This window comes from Bombus pascuorum, chromosome 8, assembly GCF_905332965.1.
Source record: "Bombus pascuorum chromosome 8, iyBomPasc1.1, whole genome shotgun sequence".
Lineage (NCBI taxonomy): Eukaryota > Metazoa > Arthropoda > Insecta > Hymenoptera > Apidae > Bombus > Bombus pascuorum.
Genome location: NC_083495.1, coordinates 8902616 through 8915586, shown reverse-complemented (window position 1 = coordinate 8915586; position 12971 = coordinate 8902616). Strand labels below are relative to the sequence as shown.

The window sequence follows — 12971 nt, the reverse complement described above, 5'->3', positions numbered from 1 at the left end:
AAAAAGTTAGAAGCGTTAAAGTTCCCAGAATGATTTTCATTCTTCTAATCTTCTTGGTATTATATTTGTAGTATTATATAATTGTTAGTTGATTAGCTAGTATTAGTATTGGTATTAGTAATTACGACGTTTATTAGTGCACGAAATCTTATGTCATACTAAGAAATACGTTCAGGAAAGAAAAACTTATTATGTAAGTTAAGCAATTGTACGACAGATGTGACCTTAGAAAGAATATACTAAACACCTTCTGACTTAACAGGGAAGTTAAACAGAGATTTATACTTGTTTCAGTCCCAGCTGCCCATAAATCAACCAAAGGAACGTGGAGCTGTGAAACAACCATCCTGTTTATGTTCTTCCGGAAGTCACGTCTTGATCTAACCAAATAGAATTTAAAAAAGACGTAGAAATTAGAAATGCGTCTTTATCATAGTTTATATATCACTGAACATTAGAAAAAGCAAGTTTTATATTTTATTATTATTATATATTCACTATATTTTATTTATTATTTTTATCACAAAATCCGAATAATCAAGCTTCTATTGTATTAAAAGAAATTTTATTTTAAAGGAATGCCAATGTCCTATGTTTGTTTTATATAAAATTATAACAAACTACTCTGTAACAATATTATTTTTGATATATAAAAACAGTACATCGAAGAAGAATGTTAAAAAAAGAGAGAGAGAGAGATGTACTTTTGTCCTTGCTAATATTAAAGCATAAATCTATCTAATAATTTTATTCAATAATCAAACAGAGAAGTATTACGTCAAGCGTTAAATGATTAGGCCACACAAATGATAGCCTTCGCTGACTTTTGCTTATAAAGACGTGTTTCTATTGAGCAACCATGAAATTGCTTCTCACGTTAAATGACGCAGCTTGGCCCCTTTCTTCTTGGTAGGTCGTGAATAACAGCAGTCGATTCACTCAGCCGACGACTTCCGGCAGTCGATTAATAGATCGATTTCTTCTAATAGCCGTAGAAGAAACGCTCTTTCACGTGGTCAAATCTTAGCCGTTCATTTTTTATCCGTGCGTTAGATAAGAAAAACAGACTGTTTGAGAAGAAGCAAAGGTCGATGTATGGTACCAGTGGAAAATTTTTTGCAAAGTGTTCATTTGCGTATGAACATATTTATCACGTAAACGTTTTTCTCACATATTTACGTTGATCGATACTGCCATTAAATACACAAGTTTATTCTAAATTACCTGAAATGTGAAAATATTTTATTCGTAGTCACAAAAAATGTTTATGCATTCAATCTTTTCAAAATATCCTTTTACCACGAAATAACATATTAATGTAACTTCTTTTTTCTAATATTTCTAGCAACGCCGCTTTTCAATGTTTCTTTACGCAAAAACATATTCATTTACAATTAACGGACTTATCGTTCATAAATAACGAAGAAAAAAGAATGTCCTGCAATTACACAGTCACTTAAAATTCTTTCACATAATTTGCCAGCCAGGTTAAACAAACTTTTTGTCCGTAGTAATTATAAAGTTCCCATCGTATGATTTCAATCTGAAGAATCCGAATAACCAACATGTAAAGTGCATCGGAACACAATGAAGTTGCAACAACGTGTTAACATGATCATTTGCTTCTACCAGAATTCCCTTGCACGAAACGCAGCAACAATCCCAAGCAAATATCAAACGATAATAACCGTTCGTCTTACAGTCGGATTTCGCGGAGTTAACGAAAAGTTAAAACCTTTCCGCATTGGTCTACACGATATTATTGCACGACGATAAGAAGAAGCAGGTTACATCGTGTGGCACCGGTTATTACCCTATTCACCACGCAACCAAGCTCTATCCACGTTGCTCAAATGCAATGAATCACACGTTACCTGGCCGTTGACGCTTGTTGTTTCTAAAATACACCCGTCAGAGATCAGTAATTGGCCGTTTTCGTGTTCAGGAATAATGTTTTCACCGGCCAGAGCCAAGAAGGCAACTATCCCCAACGAGTAAACGTGTTCGAGCTAGTGTTGGGACTGATACCGCATCGATACTTATCGATAGCGTATAGTAGTACGAATATTTCCATCTTATATTATATTATATCGTATCAAGGACGTAGGTATCGAGAACAGTCGACATTTTTACGAGGATAACAATACCTGGACCCTCGTACGCAATTGTACTAATATTATTGGTTGCAAGACAAGTTACAAGTTGATATATACTGTGGCTAATAAAGTTCTACCTTCTATTAGGCACAGTAACTTTGATAATGAAGAAACCTAATTGTATGAGTAACTTTTGCAAACAATCAGTCATTTAGTTATTCTGTGAGATGTAAAATTGCAAAATTGTAGAACTTGTTACTTGCTGATGTGTGAAATATTCTAATATAAATTATTATGTTTGATCGATGCTTTTACGAAAATACGAGTACTCGGTTTGATATTTCTATTAAAACGCTAATGTACCATAGATAGATACTACATGAAGATATTGATATCAATATTATACGTTACAATACGAACGAAGTAGAGATCGATATGAGAATGTAGCTATAGAACTAGATGAAAGGGAAAACGCATGGGGACTGGGGACCTCTAGCATGGTTTAGGTATCTGTTATATAACCCACGCTGTAGATTCTACGGTATTCAAGCAAACGCTTAATATTTTTCGCATTTCTATTCCTCGTAGATTCTACGATTTTAGCTGAAAGACATCGAAAGATATTGCAGTATTTATAACCATACGATAACCTATACTGTTTCGTTCTTAACACACTGACTTCAACACTTGCCGATGACCTACGTTGCTAAATTTGTTTCGAACGATTAGAATGAGATAAATTTCATGGATTAATAAATTTTCAACGATACGAATGATTCGGACAAAAGTGCGTAGACATGGTGTAATATTATACAAAAATTGAATATTGTAGCGAATTATACTTTAATCTACTGCAACTCCCAGGGCAAAGTATAAGAAAGATCGCGTGTTAATCGACGTATTAGTGGATTAGTATCGAATTGTTTGAGTATCATCAACATTGTATCGTGTCAGTTCCATCGCTAGTTTGGGTCGAAGGCTACCGGCGCGGCGACGAAGGAAAAACACAGCAGGGCCTTTAGAGTGGCGTACAGCGTATCTATTATATAATCTGCGGTATTCAAACAAACCGGCACGGCGCGGCGCGAACGTTAGGCCTGCGGCACGCTGTTGGCAGAATTGCAAAAGACCGATCGTAAGAAAGGGTTCGGTGGGCTTGCTCTGTGGCCGGTTCTATTCCCAGCGCGAGAACACGCATCTCGTTAAGTGAGAACAAGCGCCGCAAAAGGTACGTACGATTCGCCTTACGATCTTCGAGAATGAAGCCCTAAAGAAGTTAAGGACTCGACGGAAGGCCACTTCGCGGAATCACCGACAAGAACGTAATTTCTTAAGCCGCTATGACGCCGCGGAAAGGCGTGCCCGATCTCTCGCTAGAATTTCCAGCCAGAGTAACGAAGTCGTTACTTGTCGGACAAAGTAGTCAACTCGTTCGCTTCTACTATGTTTCTAACGTTGATGCTGATGCCCACAACCGGCCTTCTTCCTTTCTTTTACAGGCGGTGGGGAACGTTGGTCCGGAGATTCTGAGAAACTTTTCTTCTCCTCTTTTTTAATTTTTTCCTTCCTTGTCTTTTTTCTGCTTTTTTCTTTTTTGGGGGAAAGAGAGAGGATATAGAACAGCATGATTTTGTAGAAGAATTTAAGGAGTCAAGGATAGACCTCTTTCGGTAAGTTTTTAAGAATCTGATCGCGATGTTTCGTTGAAAATATATGTAAACTTTCAGCAATGAAATGTCGCTGAAACGGCGAAGAATCTTTAAATTAATAAAAAAAAGTTGGGGACATTATATTTATCATTTATGAAAACGCTTGAAGTGTTCCGCGAATATGTAACGTAAACGTCACATTAACGGAGATCTTTTTCTTCGAACATAAAGTAGAATACCGAAAGATATAAAAATTATCGAGATGGTGAGAAGATTTTAATTGACACAATGGTCCAACAGAGAATTAAGCCCTTTTTTAAAATATACATTTACCGATAATAGAAATTGAAATAGTATTCTTGGCTAATAAAAATGTTACGGTCAGAAGAAACGAGAAATAGGTCGAGGAAATGAAACTCCTAACTAGAGATTTGAAACTAGATCTTTCCATTCGATCGTTGATCGCTTTAAACAAGGGATCCATTCATTTCGCTGTAAGATTCTTTCCCTTCGAACTGTAATAAATAAATTCATAAAGTCAAGACAAAATCTTAATAAAACCTCCTTTCATTTGATCTTCTCGATTCTCTCAATTCTTACATTCTATTAACCATCATAAGCCTTATATACTCTATAGCACAATATGACTTGGAAATGACATTACTTGTAGCAAAATCATAGTTACTGTTGTGTCATCGTATTTTATTATTATACATACTATCATCGCTATCATTAATACGCTATATAAGTACATATCTATTTTACTACGTCGTTATATGCAATGGTATTACGTATCTCTATCTTCCACCAGTACAACAAATTTCTATTTATTGCAATCACTACTTTCCATGTCTCAGATTAAAGCAGAAACCTATAGGCAATCATAAGCGAACGAAATCCCGAATACGCAGAATGTTAAATTATCGTTTCGCTAATCCATAATCCTTCGCAAGAAACTCAGTCCTCCCAAGCTGCACATAATCCTCCCATTAAAACGAATGATCTCAAGAAGCAACAGACTCGCTTTTATTTCCCATTAAACCGTAAGTAACCATCGCCGTTACTCCCGTCGTTACATCGTCGTTCCGTATCAATGGCTTAATGTATCGTGTTCAACGACGAACGAATCTCGCGAATTAATTTGAAATCGACGTACAATGTCGGGAAACATACACTAGCGTATTAATACATTAGCGATAATTTAATAAACTTGAAAAATCATTGGTAGACCATGAATGTTTCTGCAAATTCAGGTTTTAAACACAAGCAAAGAAACGGAGCTATTAAGTGGAAATCTGTTTCGTCCATTAAATTTTACAACCAGAGTTACACTTTGAATGTTATACATAGATATACTATCGCATTTTGCACCTTAAAGGTTCACATAAATACATAAACGTTCACAGTGCAACCATTGGAAAGGACGTAAACTTGTAAGAATTTATTATTTCACACGGAGAATATAAGAGAATAAGAATTCATAAGAATTCAACCTTAAATCGATTAATTAAAAAGTCCATACATTCGGTGTTTTATAACAATCTCACCTATTACCCGTAATAAAATTCATTTTCTCTCGTTTTGTTTTCATATCATAATTTCGAAATCGCTCTATACAGCCGTGATTGTTGCAAATTAGTTCCAACGAATTTTTGTTGCGTGTATTGAACGAGAATTTCATAGGAATACGTAATGACGCGAGTAAATAAAAAATTCTGATCGATTGGTTCCAGTTAATAATTTCGTATGGAACTAGCAGGTGCCTTAACGTTTATAAACGATAGTGTAGCAACGCGAAATAGAAACAATTGGAGTTTTCTCATACGGTCGGTCGATCAATTTCCGCCTAATCGTATTCGATCGTATTCCAACGGCGTCCTCGTAAATGATCGCTAATAGCTGGTATAACTCGAACGAAGGTTCTCAACCGCTGCTGATGGCGCGTGGGAGCCGCGTGGGTGTCGCATTATGCAAGCAAATTGTCCGATCGTAGAAACTACCGCTTCTGGTGATACAACTCGGCCGATGGCTATAGACATCCAACGAACAACACGACGAAGTTCCCCTGTCGATCGTTCTCCACCGTTTTGGTCGGGCCACGATTTATGGACGCGAGCCGAATTGCGAATCTCTGGTGTTGCACAGCTTGGAAAATGGCCGCGTGTTTAACTGTGAACGCTTGACGATCGGATCACGGTTAAATTGCGAATAGATGGTTGGGCATATAGCTGGGTATATTTATTTCGATAGTGGGATAAACAAGCGTGACGCGAGAAACGAATAAAATTGGAGAAAGTAAATTCGGAAGATCGTTCGACAGATTTGGTCCGATGATTTGTCGTTTGGATGCGTAAATGTGGAATTGGAAATGGCAAGGCAGAATCGATTATTTCACATTCAGTTTTAACGATGATCCTGTGTTCGTATGGTTGGAACTGTCGAGAGTGATTTCCCAGATATTTCTATAGAGAAACTGATGTATCATCGTTATAAAACTAATTTTAATTTTTACCTTAACAACGATTATTTATATTATCACATTAGAAGTTGATAATTTTAACGTGGACACTAATGTGCGTCTAAATGTACTACATACAAGTAATTACAATTTAATTTAATAATAAATATTTACGCGTTCTTAATAATTTCGGGGGAAATTTAAAAAATAAAACTCGTTATTTTGCGAAGTTTCCGTAGCTTTAGCGTTAAACGATTCTCTTTGAAGCGGGCTTTTAAACTGCGATCTATCAATTGAATCTCAGGACGCGGTAATTTACCTTCGTCGAGATATCCCCCAACAAATTGACGTCGATAAACATGGAAGCGACGCGACGTGCAACCGGTCTCTGGAACCGAAAACGCACAGTTCCGATCGCATTGCATGACAACACGTTCTAGACCACTAATCTTGGCGGGAATTGCCTCTGAGACCATGAACACAAACGGCAACGGAGACCAGGAGACGCGCGTAACTGCGAATGGAGAAAGATAAATAGGCAGAGATACCAGCGGAGAAAGAGAGAGAGACAGCCGGCAAGAGAGAGAGAGAGAGAGAGAGAGAAAGATAGACCATCAACGGGCAGACTGGTCACACACGAAGAGATTAGTCGTAAACGCGTTTGTAATCCGGTGTAAATCCTGGCGATTCGTCGTAAGTCCATTAACAGTGCCGCAGAAACACGAGAACTGTCGGTGCACCCGACAGAATACCATTATCAGACCGGTAAACAAGTTTCTTCGGCGTGCTCTCGACGAAATCGAGTTGTCCGACAGATTTCCAGGTATCGCTTTCTGGCTTCGCTCCAAATCCTTGCGAAGGGATGTCCTCGGATCCTTGCGGTGTTCCAACCGAGGCGGGGCGTTTGCCGATTGATCGAAAGACCAAAGAGAGCCCCTACGTGCTTCCAACGACCCACGGGTCTTCCAGAAGACGCGTATCTTATCGCCAGACCGTGGGTACGTCAAGTTATATCGAGAGAGTTTTATTAGAAATTTTAGGGGAAACGATGTCTCTGACTTGAGATATGTTCACGTGTGTACGCGATAATACTGTTTTATTTGAAACCCTTAAGCGGTATTATTGAGCGAACACACACAGTTAGGATTTCATTCGCGATGACTTATTTAACGTTGAATTTCTGTAAATAAAGTGTCCCTTCAATTTTAAACGCACGCATTTAATCAATGTTATTCCCTAATAACGAATTCCTTACAAAGAATTTTTACATTGTTACAATGTCTTCATTTACAGGTATGCATTAAACGATTGTCTAATTAGGATAGATATCTTTAATTTACTGCATAGGTTGAATATCTTCAAAGTAACGAAACGTTTTACAATTTTGTAACGATTGTTACAAAATCATTTATGGTTTTATATCTTAATAGATTCGTCTCAATGTAGAAATAACGCACTGTACGTGGAACTAGTATAAAGACTAGATTTTATGATAACATTTATTACGAGTAATTGTTACGTATATAGAAAACTGAAATAACAGCCAAGATACCAACAGGTTGTAAAATAACAAAGTAAATAATTTTACTGTAATTATCGAACTATATGCTGTATACAATTGCCGACTTGCATTTTTACTTTTTCCCTTTGATGTTCGTGCCACCGTTTCCAGGTATCTTTCGTTGTACACCGAAACTTTTAATTAAAAAACATTGAAGGATCTTAATCAAAGTAGGGCATGAAAAGCAGAACGGCGGAAACGCAAAGTTCGCGTAACAGATTGCAATTCCAATGGACATATTTCCTCGGAACGAGTATCAAACCATTCAGAACTAGTTCGTTCGAGAAAACAAGAGGTGCTCGAATTTACGAGCAACAAAATTTGCTCGAGCATTACCCCCGATAACTCAAAGCTCGATATTTCATCGTGCCTCCTGCTGGTCGCATTTACCGGAGATCGAGGGCACTTCTAAACTGTTTCCACGATCTTCGCTTCGCAAATTCCGCGGTAAACACTCGTGCGGAAAGTTGCTGGAAATATTGTGAAATTCTATCAACGGCCCCCGAAACTTCGCAAGTTTTCTGCTCACGAGAAACAGTTCGAGTTCACGAGGAAAACTACTTCCGACAAGAGAAGGTACACGGTCTTCGCGATCGAGTAATCGCCCAAGTCTTCCCCGGCGAATATCCGCAAAGACTCGAGAATGCACCGGAGAACAGATATCTGGAAATCGCTCGGGAACAACTCTGTCAAAAGATACTTTTGTTCTCCGGGAAATTTCATCGCGCTGTTCGACGACAAACTTCGTTTGTCCGCTTTCGTTTCGCTGCACGAAATCACGAGCCGTGTGGATTCACGGAAAATAACGTTTACTTTGCCGCGATGCGACAAACGCCGCCGGAGTTTCCGATGTACGTTTAAAGTCATCCTTTGTTTCCACCTCGTTTGTCTTGGAATTTAAATGTTCGTAGAAGTTTGCATCGATACACGGCTAACGCAATAATAAGAGTTTCTAGAAGTTTAAACCGTTTTAGCTAATCACAGTTTGAGAACACGTGGTAGAAACTTTAATAGAGAGTTCGTGGAAATTGCTTGGATATTTGCGTTGAATACTCTTGTCGATTTCTAATGATGATTGCGATTAACGCTACGACCAAATGATTTCGAGTAACGTCATTAGCGCTGAACTATGCGGTTTCATAATGCAATGCAATGGTATTCTTCAAGAATTTATGATTGTCTTCCAACTTTCAATCGAAATTTTCTTAAAGATTTTTATGAATCATTCGATTATCCTTCCTTTTATTAGATAGACGATCAATTTATTTGGAAACCTCTATTAAAAATGTGAAACATTATATTTTCTCAGTGTTCGTAATTCTTAATTATTATTTAAAAACATTTCATCTATTTTGCGAAGGGAATCAATTCATTTGCTAGCCTCTTTTAAAACTTTTCTTAGTTCGAGTATTATTTAATCGTTTGAAACGTTCCATCTTTCTCATAAAATAAACGAATTTAATTAGTTTCAAATTAATTTATTTCCAAGCTTCCTTTAACATGTGAAACAACATGCACCAGAACTTCGTATATTTGGCGTTCTCTGCAAGTTTAATTTAATCGTACGAAACGGTTTGCCTCGTTCGCAGCAAATTACCGACAACAGTTGCTTCATTAATGACACCTGGAAAACGCGAATCCGTACTCTTTCACAATCGAGCGTAATCGTTCATTCAACGGCGATCAAATTATAGCAGCAACTCGATTAATTCCACGATACGGTTCATTTCATGTCGCGTCAAATAAACTTGATCAAAAATAACGCACCGTTAATAAAGGGCGCCGAAGAACCGCACCGCGATAGTGCAAATTATCAATAACAAGTTGTTTATACGTTGAAACTCTCCAGCTCAACTCGTTCGGGCTCTTGTGATCTTTTGTGCGAATAATGCGGAAAAAACATAAAAAGAAAAATAGAAGACGACATGTGCGACAAGAAGTAAGACACGATAAATTTTTCCAATTTACCGTGATAAGATATTACCCTAAGATATTTCGAAAATTTCTTCATTCTTACGTCTCAGTGATATAACGTTGCGAATATCGTTGCGTTATAAATTGTTAAACTCGTCTTTACAGTTGCTTTCTTTATAATGTAAAAGATTGTTCAAAAACATAGACAAATTACATATTTATATTCTTATGTAGCTACTCTAAATTAAAAAATATTCATGTTCAGCAAAATTTAAAGAACAAATCTGGAGAATTTATTCAGGTTATCCTATCATCGTATTATACGATATACTAAATTTTTTGTCCTACTTGTACTCACGAATTTATTACTTGCGAAGAGAAAGACGCTAGCGGAAACTGATAACACGAAGCGCCCTGTATACACGAAGCACAATTATTGATCGAATGGTGATGGAATACATAGCTTTAAAAACGTACTTATTCGCGGAAAAACTTTCCGTATCGATTTCTAGGAAAGTACGCGTTAATTATAGATAGCACTAATCGCGTTATTAAGTGCAAATAGTAAACACATCGTTAGTACGTTTCGTGTATGGGCATTTGTAATTGTACGTTTGCTAATTGTCGTAACATAAAACGCATGTATATGAATTATTTTATAATAACGTAAAGAAAGAATAGGAAACAACTAAAAGATAAAAATACAAGAAAATGCGATAAACAGTCATGGTTGAATCGTTTAATTATGCGTGTGTGCATAACCGAAGGAAACACATTTTCCTCGTTAAATAAATGAATTGCGAAAACCGTGATTCAACGTTCACAGGTCGTTAAAATGCAAGTACCTAACTATTTTATTATACAAACTATTTAAATAAAATTCTAAGTGTACAGTTTAAGTTTGCATTAGTTTTCAAGAATACTCGATGAATTTGAATTATCTATTAATTTACTCAGACAACTTACACCTCTGAATGTTTTATTCAAATGAAAGGCAAACATATTATTTGCATTGTACATTATTTACATCACTCATGTACATATTTAAACATTATTTACATTTATAGAAAAAAGGGAATAAAGTATGATCGAAATATAATTTTATATTTCATGATTTCTGCAACGCTACTCAATGACTTTTCGAGAACTATCTAACAGCAATAAAAAGATTTAGTCCACGTATTTAATTTAGACCTCAGAAAAAGAGAAATGACGCCAGTTAAAAGAATATTACAAAAAAAAAAAAAATACAAACATATTTTGCTACTTGTTGGATATTCGCGAATATAACATTACATTTTATTCCGAAAGAATTTATTTTAGGTATTCTATAGATTGAGGATTTCAATGAATATTGTAACTCCTAAAAATTCCTAATTATTTTATGATGCATAAATAACACGCAAGTAACGTACCTAGTATTTTTAATTCAAGGAAAACGCTTTCAAGTATTTAAAAAAACACGCTAAATTACCATTTTAAATTTTATTATCGTAACATATATACACGTTGCAACGTGTCCATATCTTTATGTAAACAGCTACGATTAAATTAATCACCATTACCACTATATTAGCCGCTACCATTCAACTAAGGAATGTTATGAAAATTAACTTCCCTTCGACCTTCGAGATAATATCTTCAAAGCTTACAATTAATAAGAAATTTTCCATTTTTGCGTTTCTAGAAACGAACGATGAACCTGATAAAAATACCAGACGTCAATTGCATTTGGAGGAGCGATTGGGGATTTGTAATCGACTATCAACCACTTTAAAAGCTGCGTTAACAGCTTTTAACGCGTAAATTCCAAAATAAAATAAAGCGCTGAAAAATAAGGTAATAAAAATGCCTGACGTTTTTAAAGGACCAGCCATAAATCACGTAATTCCTCTCGTCGATTATCAATCGTATTTAAAAAAGAAATACGACTTTTACAGCATAAAATAGAACAGAAAATTATATATTCGAAAATATTACAATAAAGCAAATCTGATAGAAAAGACGACGTCAGTGGAACAGATATACTCGCGGGAAATATCGGAAGCGCATGCTAGAACGCGATACACATTTGCGGCGATCCTTGGTCGGTTTTCCGATATCCAGGTATCACGAAGCCACCAAGGCCGGCACATCTCGAGTTACCTGCGATTTCCCGCCATTATAAGGTGCCTGCAAAATAAATAGCGGCATAATTGCAGTCGTTATTAAATGACCGAGTGGTGAACAAAATCGGCGGATGAGGGAGCTCGTTTAAAGTTTCTCTTTCGTTCAGCGAGGCAACGATGACACTGTTGTCGCCTTGAACCGAGATGAAGAACCGAGCTTAAGGTGTACACACGCTCAACGAAGAGCGATGCAATTAACCGGGTAATGAAGGAACTTTCTTAAGAAGATTATCTTTCGTCGAGTTAACTGCTAGCAACCGGAAGCCGATGAGACAAATGACGAGGCAGAAGCTGACTTTTTCGAAGCTTTTTACCTTATCGATATCGCGTATTTTACGCCGACTAGCATTATTTTTATCACGAACTATTGATCTCGTTTCTACGACAAGCTGGTCGTTCTCGTCTTTCTTAGCTGTGCTTTTAAAGGTTTGAGATCGTAAAACGTGCGACTAAAGATGATCGGAAAACAATTCCACGGACCTACCTGACTTCTAACGACGCATCGCATTTCTTGGAAGCTTATTCAATTGTTAGGAGAAGGAAACCTTACCTTTTAAGAGATAATACGGCGGCGAATATGTTTTCAACGTACAAAAGTTTGTCGGTCAGACGATCAAAGTTCTACTTTGAAGATTATTTCTCCACTATTTACTCTCAATATTTATAAAAATATGGAAAAACGTACTTAGATCTTTCGTCAATATTGATACGAATCGTAAAATACAAATTCGTTTCGAAATTATAGTTTACGTGTATCTCTTTCTTATTATTTCGCAGCTGATATCGCAGCTTCTATAAACTCTCATCGCGTATCGATAATCGATGGAAAGCAAAGAGGGCTGCAAAATGTAAGCCGGCTTAATTTTAAACCGAGCTCGATATCGCGATATCGAGCACAGAGTCTTCTCAATGGGAACGCTATTTATAACGAAACCGCAGAAGTCGATTGACTTGATTAAGACGTATTCACGTTATGCGGCACGAACATGGAACGGTGAGAACCCCTGGCTGATTGGACGGATATAAATGGACAACAGAGTGACAGCAGGGAATGAGACTGACCTTGTGAATCAGAAGGCAACCTGAATTTAATCCTTCAGGGCTACGAGACCGTACCGGACGAGC

The 12971-nt window shown here is 36.9% G+C and overlaps 1 protein-coding gene across 1 annotated transcript in view; it reads right to left on the bottom strand.

Moving 5' to 3' along the window:
• The window catches only part of LOC132910002 (mucin-2-like), a 708972-nt gene that overhangs the window by 226319 nt on the left and 469682 nt on the right, over window positions 1–12971 (bottom strand). The window lies entirely within an intron of this gene.